At 38.5% G+C, this 9,462-nt stretch overlaps 1 protein-coding gene and 1 long non-coding RNA gene across 2 annotated transcripts in view; one reads left to right on the forward strand and one right to left on the reverse strand.

Moving 5' to 3' along the window:
- The window catches only part of add3a (adducin 3 (gamma) a), a 152,979-nt gene that overhangs the window by 16,889 nt on the left and 126,628 nt on the right, over positions 1 to 9,462 (forward strand). The gene's annotated exons all lie outside the window — the stretch shown is intronic.
- Positions 1,052 to 9,462, reverse strand: part of LOC106521081 (uncharacterized) — a 30,251-nt gene continuing 21,840 nt past the window's right edge. Inside the window, exons 2-3 of the long non-coding RNA XR_001310629.1 lie at positions 1,186 to 1,213; positions 1,052 to 1,082 (exon numbers count right to left, since the gene is read on the reverse strand). This is a non-coding gene — a long non-coding RNA (uncharacterized LOC106521081). The remainder of the gene's footprint in view (positions 1,083 to 1,185; positions 1,214 to 9,462) is intronic.

The following is a 9,462-nucleotide window of genomic DNA, read 5'->3' on the forward strand; positions in this document are numbered from 1 at the left end:
ACACACACACACACACACACACACACACACACACACACACACACACACACACACACACACACACACACACAAACACAATGGGCCGCATGCAAGAACATGTTTGTATTCTTATGTATCTCTATCCTTGTGGGGTCTTTCCATTGACTTCCATTCATTTTTTTGAAAATTTTTTATCCTAACCCTGACCATTTACCCTAATCTCACAGGTACATACCTGACCATAAAACTAACCTAAACTCCAGTCCCCACGAGGCTGCATTTTCCTGAAAAATCGTCCCCACCAAGTAGCAAAAACGAGGGCACACACACACGCACACACATAAACACACAATTTCCACTGAGGATGTATCTGGTGGGAGTCAAACAGAGATACTCTATCAGATGTGCGTTGTGTCTTGTAACATGTACTGGACTTTTGTCGCAGGATGAGAAGTATGTGAATGCCGGTTTTCCTTTAACTCAGCAGAGGATATCACAGGATGCGACCCATCTTTTGTTCTGCATTTTCAGGACTGTCACTGATACGGTTTTTGGTTGGATGTTAGACAAACATGCAAACACTCACAGGTCAAATAACACCCCTCGTACCATGTTTCTGTTTTCCACATGGACTGCTGTAGAAGTTGAATGTTTCCTGAAAATTTGTTTTCTACTTGTTGAAGTGATGTCATGTCAGTTTGGGATCAGAGGAACTTTGTAGCCATGCTTAAGTAAGAAGTTTTACCTAAAATCTGGCGTTATGTTTTTTTTTTTCCTTTTTTAGGGAAAATGTTTCATGGCCCAAGGACTTCACAGTAATTGGAACAAGCTGACAAATAGGCATGTTGTATTTCTGTTTTGTATTTTCTTGTGCGGTGATTGAAAAGTTTACATTACAGCTTTGTTGCAGGATTAGTAATGTATCAGATTTTCAAGATGTTATCCTTTAATAAATAAATGATAACAAAACTAAGTGCTTAATGGGGCTGTTTGCAGTCTCATGTCATGGACTCCTCTTGAACCCATCACTCAGCGAGGCTCTGTTCCTGTTAATACAGCTGCGTTGTAGGTCTGTTCAGAAATGCTTTGTATTAAGTGGCCGACTGCCAAAACAGAGAAATCAGCCTTAGAGAAGAGCAGAATTAAACTGGCATTGACAGGAACAATAGTTAACATTTAATGGCTTTACACTTTTAGTGAACTCACCATGGACATCACTGGAGCAAGAAAGAATCTGTGGAAACATCCTCATTTAAATAATCTTGTTCAGTTCTATTTACTCTAATTAATGATTTAGTCCAACCCCACAAATCTGCAGCAAGGCTTGAATTAGTGAACCTGTGGTTATTGCACCATCTTTCTACCCACGTGGAATGAAAACATGATCAATAAATAAAATCTGAATAAAATAGCAGAAATCCAGTTAGTTAGCTTCTAAAAACTTTATTCTCAATCTCTAGCTGTGTTTCCATTGATTATGAAAATGTGCAAATTAGAATTTCGAAAATAAATTTGCTTAATGGAAACAGTCCAGTTACGCAAAAACTTACGCTGTTCAACAAGATGGTTTTGCGCTAGGATAAGGTGGTTTTTCGGTCGTGTCAAAATTGGTGTATTTCGTAAAACCGCAATGGAAACACGTTTCGCATCAGGGGAGTCACATGATCAACAACTGTATGTTTCTACTGGCAAAAAGACGACGACGAAGAAGACAACAAGACATATAAGTAGTAGTAAAATCACCAAAGTAGTAAAAGAAAGTAATAAAATCACAGACTACAATTTCCCAAAAATGTCGCATATGTAGAGTAAGGGGTCTCTGCAGTAGGTTTTTTTCCTGTGGGCGGAGACGTCCTGATTGGCGGAGGTTTCGATGTGGGCGGAGATGGCCCAAGAGACGTGATTGGTCAGATTGACGGTGGGGTTTGAGGAGGAATCGGGGAGTAGCTTGATCGAGTCAGGCAGGAAGCAACGTGCTTTTTAAGATTAATTTTCATCATAACTTGTGAAAGGAAAGTGCTAGCTGCACGAAATTTGAACGTCATACATGTGAAAGATGTGTAACAATATGGCTTGTTTAAAACATCCCTAACCAGCCTATAAAAAGATCGCTAAAAATCAACCTCTTAACGTATGTTTCTGACTTCCTGGTCATACTGCTGGAGGTGCTACCTTTTACGTCAGACATTAGAACATAATCAACTTTTTAAAATTCAAACAGGAAGAACACATACAGTATGATCAGACACACTCTCTCATTCTCTATTTTTAACCATATGGCTGCAATGATCAGAAAAGTCTAAAATACAAGAATGAATCTAACATTTAGTTAATCAGTCACAAAATTTCCTTCAGATGTTTCTGCTAAAAGTGCTTCTTCCAAGTCTTTGGGGTTGGGGATATTTTCTAAAGAGTTTATTTGCTTGTTGTCTCACACAAACTAATATTGCTACTGTTCAGTTACAATTTGAATCCATCTAATTAAAAACACAATTCAGGTTGTACATGGTTTTCAATTAAATAATTTATTGTTGCGTCTTGTTTAAAGCAATATTAACAGTAAAGCAGTTGAAGTTCCAACAGCGAGAGCCAGAAAAGCATACAACTTGCTTTTCCTCAAGAATGCTTTTGAGTTAATTTTTAAACTTTCCTTTTTCACTATGTAAAAAATATTTACCAGGTGTAAATAAACAGAACTCCACTGGGGCTTTGTCCTGCTTTTAGTCTGTTTGTTTTCCATGTAAGTTGTAGCTCAGACCTGAAATAGCACACACACCTTTAGTGCATCCAAATGTTTGCTCAAATTGTGTGCATGAATGTGTGTTTGCATTAGTTCAGACCCAAGCAGCTGTGTTTATCCATTTTTCGGTATGATTGACCTGCTTTTATCCTGACTGTTTCCAGTGATTTTAATGGCAAGACAAGATCCCTCAAACACAGCTGAGGGATTAGAGCAGGTGCAGGCACGCTGTTGCTTCGGCTGACAGGAGGCAGTCGTTTTCGTTTGGAAAAATTGGAAATTTGTGAAATTTTTTTTATCCAAGTCAAGCTAATAGGGAATGTTTTGATCCTTTTGTGTAGCTTGCCATTTTTATGTAATAAGCATAACATTCACTTAATTTGAATCTTTATTTTCAAACAACCCATTGAAAGAACTTAGAAGAATTTATGTCATTTTAAGCAAATGAGACAGCTGCATTTTCAGAGAGGTTTTGAGGTTATATTACCAATAATATACTGTTTGAACCATAGTTTAAAAAACTGCATAACTAGCAAGTCATTTTCATGCCTTTTATTTTATTTTCTGATTTCCCACTTGTGTCAACTTGATTTAATGAATTCCTTCACTCTGGCCATAAAGGTGCATCAGTTTGGCTCCCTCCCTCATTATGCCTTCATATCTTACAAACAGAATTTCTTAAATCACGATTCAGGAGTAAATGCTAAATAAATGCTAAACAAAAGTCTAAAAACTCATTTAGACTTGTTTAGTTATAAACTATATATTTATATCATTAGTAGAAATTAAGATGACATAAACATATTCTGCTGTCTCTGATTAGCCTGCTGCGGAGGAATAATTTCCTGTCTTAATAGAAAAACACATACTGTACATGATTTGCACCCCCAACCCCAAAAAAAAAAAAAAAAACTATTTACAAAATGCCATCTGTTGTTTTCCTGCCTGAACGAGCACCTTCTGACAAACTGCATGTTTGCTGTTTGTCCTGCAACTGGTGAACAGAAAGAAACTGTAACACACACCTGTTTTATTTTTCATCTGTCTGTCTGTTTTTTTGCCTCTCAGCTGATTATTTTACGTATTGCGTAGTTGTTTCTTTAACTCTATCTTTTAATCTTCGTTTTAGATTTGATAAAACTTTTTTCGAGCATTTCCTCTCATACTTTTGAATAATCCGAAAAAACGTATCAAAAAATGACAGGCAGTTTAGACATCTCAGTTTTTGTAGCAGGTTTATTTTTTCAAACCTATCAGGTTAATGAAATGTTGTGATTGTTATAAGTATAAACCAGAGAGCAAAGCTGACTTTCATATTGTTTGAGCTTTAAGCACATTACGCAAATACAAGTAGGTTGAAGACTTGGAAGTGTTGCTTGTCTGTTTTGATGTGATCCAGTCATTTTTGTTGTAAAATTAAAGCAGTAATTATTTAAAAATAAAATTTGGCTTTACCTGGCTGTTATGTAACAGATCTAAAGGAGGTCATGTTGTGTTGCTGAACAGTCATACTGGCTCCATCACTCAGGCCAAGGCAGCAGTCAGCAGAAAGTCACTGTGCTGATTTTTGTCAGCATCTTTCCAACAGTAAGCACAAGTTCTGCATTTGTTGAGGAAAGTAGGCAGGTGGAGTACACTCTAATCATTTAAAGTTCAAAAAGTTTCTTTAGCAGATAAGAACTTTCTTCTCTCTAGGCTACATTGTCCAACTTTCCCTGTTATTAATTATCTATTAGTTAAGATGTTGGAAAAAGAGCAGTCACACAACCATCATGTATAATTAACATGTAATGTTTTAAAAAGATGAGTTGATCACAAGTTTGTTTCCGTGTGTGCCCTTTAAACCAGTGTTTCCCAAAGTTGGGGTCGGGACCCAAACTGGGGTCCCGAAACATCAAGGTGGGGTCCTGAAAAGATTTTCAGAATTAATTACATTTTTGCCTTAGTTGTTACAAAGGAGTGAGGTTAGTATATTTAAAATGGATAAATATAGTATAAAAATATTGTTACTATGCCCATGTTTAGTTGACCTGATACAAATGTGTATCATACAAAAATAACTGGGGGCACAGGTCTCTGCTACTGTTATTTTGTGGGTCAAAAGCTGAAAAGTTTGGGAACCACTGCACTTTGGTTCCCAAAGTTGGGCTTGGGACCCAATTATGGGTCAAGAAGCACCTTGGATAATCTCCAGAAATCTATTTAAAGGGTCATAAAATAATTGCTGATGTTAGATTTTCCCCATAACTATTACAAAAACACAAAAAAGTATAAATAAGTATTTATATTTGTCTATAAGCTGTTTCGATTGTCAAAAGCCTGTGTTTTTAGGGTTATTAACGAAGTTCGTGTACTCAGACCAGTAATATTTGGGGTCACAAGTTTTTGCCATGGATATTTTTTGGGTCAGAAGATAAAAAGTTTGGGAACCACTGCTTTAAACCACAATTTTTGGAGACATGAAATATCTGATCACTACAAACATTTTTTTAAATTTACTATACCTGCTAACTACTCAAAGCTAAATTCATAAAAATGAAGCCAAACTGGCAATTTTTTATATTAATTTCTTATCTATCACGTGGAAACAAGAAGAGTCTATACTGCATATAGTTCTGCCTATAGTGCGTTAGGTGAGCGGACTAATGCCCACCACTGAATCCAAGTCTGTATTTTTGATGAGCCAAAAGTTCATTTATGTGGATTTCTCTCAGCAGATTAATTCACACCACTAGCGGAACAAATCAGAGCCGGGCCGGGGGCGGGGCAAATGACCGGGCCCTTTATACCAAATAATAAAGCTCATGATAACATTTTATACAACATACACATCACTGCAACAGCAGGGCTTACAAGCTTCAGCACCACAGAGCGGTATTTTATTTTGAAGTCCATCAAATGGACATAAGGTATAACAAACCAAGAAAACTATTCAATATTCAGCTATAAAACACAAATTCAAAACAGTTCAGCACCACAGATAGTGGTCGGGTCATTTTGACACCAGCTTTATCTATTTCAACTCAGAGCCTGTACCCCATCATTAGCTAAGGTTCAGTAAACCTGGCACAGCGGCCCACATGTTCACTTCAAAAATAAGTAGCTAGCTACTCACCACTATTGATGGACATATGACGAGGCTTGTGCTCTGCGAACTCGTCCGTGATGCTCTTTCCTTGATCTTGTTCTCTATAAACATCATGACAAATCCTCTCTCTCTTGTCCCACTGTGTCCCACACAAAGTGCAGCATGTCAAGTTGTACAGACTGTCATTTTCTCCTCATTTTGCAGGTAGGCCTGCAAAAGTTAACAGACCGATCTCTTCCAAATATTTTTGTTTTATGGATTAAAAAAATGTCGTTTCAAAATTATGTAACATTTCAAAGCCCGTAGGAGGTTAAAAACAATAAATACAATCAAATAACCATCTTCCAACCTGCTCTGCCTCTATAAATAAGTTCTCCCCTCACAGGGTCGGCTCACCTGCCTACGAACGGGTTCGGTCTCGTCCCGTGCTCCGAGGAGCTCGGAGAAGAATATGGAGGAAATGCGAGATCGCACAATAAATCCAGTGCTAAATGTAGGAGTCTGAGCAAAATAAGTCATTTTGTGGAAGATGGACTGAACACAGTTGAAACTGCATCACTGTTGACTTTTTGAAACTTCTGATTTCAAAATAAAATCCAGGTGTATCATGTGAGTATGAATATGTTGTAAGCTGCATGTTTCCATCTGCTTCCTAATCATAATGATGCATTTTGACAGCGTTTATGTATAAATATACCCATATAATTATATAACAAACGTTTTGACAAAATTGCTCTTTCTTTGGGGAATTAGTTTGTAAAAACAGAAGTTGTGTTCGTTCTTCTTCCTGTTGGTGCGTGTGATTTTTGTAAATAGACTCCGGAGCAATCAAAAGACGAATCTAATTTTGCTGGATCTCCAAACGTTCACTGCTCTGCGCCATCATGAGGAGCTAGTGTAAATACTGTCTTTGATTATAACGGTTGAATATTTACTGCAGAGGTTGGATCAGAGCAGAACACACTGTAAACTGAGGGTTACCGTATTTTTCGGACTATAAGCCGCGACTTTTTTCCTGAACTTTGAACCATGCGACTTATAGACCGGTGCGGCTTATACATGGATTTTTTTCTTCAGCCACCAGGGGGCTCTTATGCTCCATTTGCTTCAACCACTCGCTTCAAAAAAGAAAGGAAAAAAGAAAAAGAAAAAAGCGATCACTTCCAGAGCCGACTGTTGTACCAGGAAGTAGCGATTTAAAGATAGTCAATGGCCAAAAACTCATAAAATGGGATAAAACAGACATTTTTCACGGTGGAATCTGACTGATAAAAACTTTGGATCTTAATCCAGGACCAGTTTGTGGATAAACGTTGAGTGAAGAGCCACGGACTTTTTTTTCCTCATTGCACTCCCCGGGGAAGGAATCCCATGCAGTGACGTATGCTGGAGCGGGAGGGCTATCCCACCACAGCTTCAGAGCCAGCATTACCCCGGGAGGACAGCGACACAGAAAGCAGCACCGAACAGATACCGCTGTGTGACGCAGCTTTTCTTAGCTTGTTTAACTCCAACACTGAAGAGGACTTCAATGTTTTCAGTGCACCGGAGGAAGATGAATGAGACGTTTTGTTGGATCAGAAACTGTTAAAGAAAACTACCAAAATAAGGTCAGTTAAATGAACCGTATTCCTTCGAACTTTAATTCCTAAAGGTTTGCTTTTTATGTTTTGATGTTGAATTCACTTTTTTGACGGCAAATTTGGGTGTACTGTTTTTTTAATGTTGGGGGTGCGGCTTATAGTCCGGTGCGGCTTATAGTCCGGTGCGGCTTATAGTCCGGTGCGGCTTATATGTTAATGTTTGCGGATTTTTGTTTAAAAATGGCGGGTGCGGCTTATAGTCCAGTGCAGCTTATAGTCCGAAAAATACGGTAAGTTGTATCTCTCTCTGGGCCTGACAAGGTCCAGACTCACTCTGGGCCCCAACCCCAGCCCCATATGGGCCCAGGCCGGGGGCGCGCCCCCCCCTGAAGCTCCGCCCCTGGTTCACACACAAGACTCAAGCTGTGACAGAATTCTTATTGTTCCTAAACACCTGAGAACTGACAGAAAGTTCAATTTTCCATTTTCACCAACACTGAGATATTCCTACCAAGTTTAGCAGGTGCTTTCATTTCCTTTTATTTAGCCAAACTTGACAGATATGTCATCTGTCTCACACTTAGCTTCCAGAGCTGCTCAACACATTTATTTGTTGTCTTCAATTACATAATTTGGATTGTAAAACCTACCAAACCTAACCAATAAAAGTTATACGTGACAGTTCAGTTTTCATGTTTACCTCAGGATCTGATTGGACAGCATCTAAAACTTTGTGGTTAAGTCAACAACACGATGGACCATAAAATGGACAAACATGCTGTGTAACATGGTGAACGAAAGCGAGAGGTGGGTTAATGTCTAACAGACAACACTGAGTTGTTACAGCCTTATTTCCACACAGCTACAAAACACAACTGTTTCTCTAAAAATTGTTAAGTTAAAATTGTGATGATGTAACAAATAAAGTAACTTTATGTACAATAATATCAAATCGTGTTTTGGAGTTCATACACTGAAACTTAATTTTCTCACCTTTTCCTATTAGCCAGCTTGTTAAACAAGAATAGTTTGAAACTAAACCCATTTAAACCTACTGCAATAAGACAATACTTTTCAACCAACACTTTCAAATCATTTAAACCTAAATTATCATATAAGTGCTTTAAGAAACATTTGCTTTAAACTTGTTTTTTTATAGATATATGCACCTTAATCACTCCGTAACCTCATACTGGATGTTTTCTAGCATCTTACAACTCATACTGCTGATTAACAACAACTTATTTTTGCCTCAAGAGTCACTTGTTCTGATTTTGTTGGCTTTTTGTGCTTCATTTAAGAAATCTAATAGGTTATCTCTCTGACCATTTCTGGCACCAGAAGCTCCTGCATACAGATGTCATGAATAACGTTGACTGCAAGTAAAACCTAAAACAGTAATGTGTGTTTGACAATATGATGGTTTGTTTGAGTTTTTTGGGCATGCTTGACCCAACTCTAACTTTGTTCAGGGGTGCCTGCAGGATTTTATTAAAGGGTACACACAATTCCATTACTGCACCTGACCACAACTCCAATGCTCATCAAGCGTGAGGTGCACAAAACCAGCAAAATGCACCTGACCCACACAAGTATAGGCCATATGTAAATGGACTGTACTTATATAGAGCCTTGCTATCCATTCAGGACACTTTAAGCACTTCACACTACAATCTGTGTCCTCATTTATCCATTCACACAGCACTTTATTAGATCGTTACAAAGCTAGCCTGTACAATCAACCAAGGAGACTAATCAGTGCCAATCACATTCATACACTGATGGGACACACATCAGAGGCATTAGGGGTGAAATGTCTTGCCCAAGGACACAACAACTGAGACAGTTGGATTGGGGATTGAACCAGCGACCTACCTGCAGTACGACTCCCCTAACCACTCTGCCACATGTGTGCACTGTGCACCTGACAGTCAGGTCCTGATCAACACGTCACATGAGTACAATGCACATGGCACACAAAACAGCACATCTGTCTCACACAAGACCTAATGCTGACAATCTCTCTCTCTCTCTCTCTCTCTCTCTCTCTCTCTCTCTCTCTCTCTCTCTCT

The sequence above is a fragment of the Austrofundulus limnaeus genome, unplaced genomic scaffold (assembly GCF_001266775.1).
Source record: "Austrofundulus limnaeus strain Quisiro unplaced genomic scaffold, Austrofundulus_limnaeus-1.0 Scaffold102, whole genome shotgun sequence".
Taxonomy (NCBI): domain Eukaryota; kingdom Metazoa; phylum Chordata; class Actinopteri; order Cyprinodontiformes; family Rivulidae; genus Austrofundulus; species Austrofundulus limnaeus.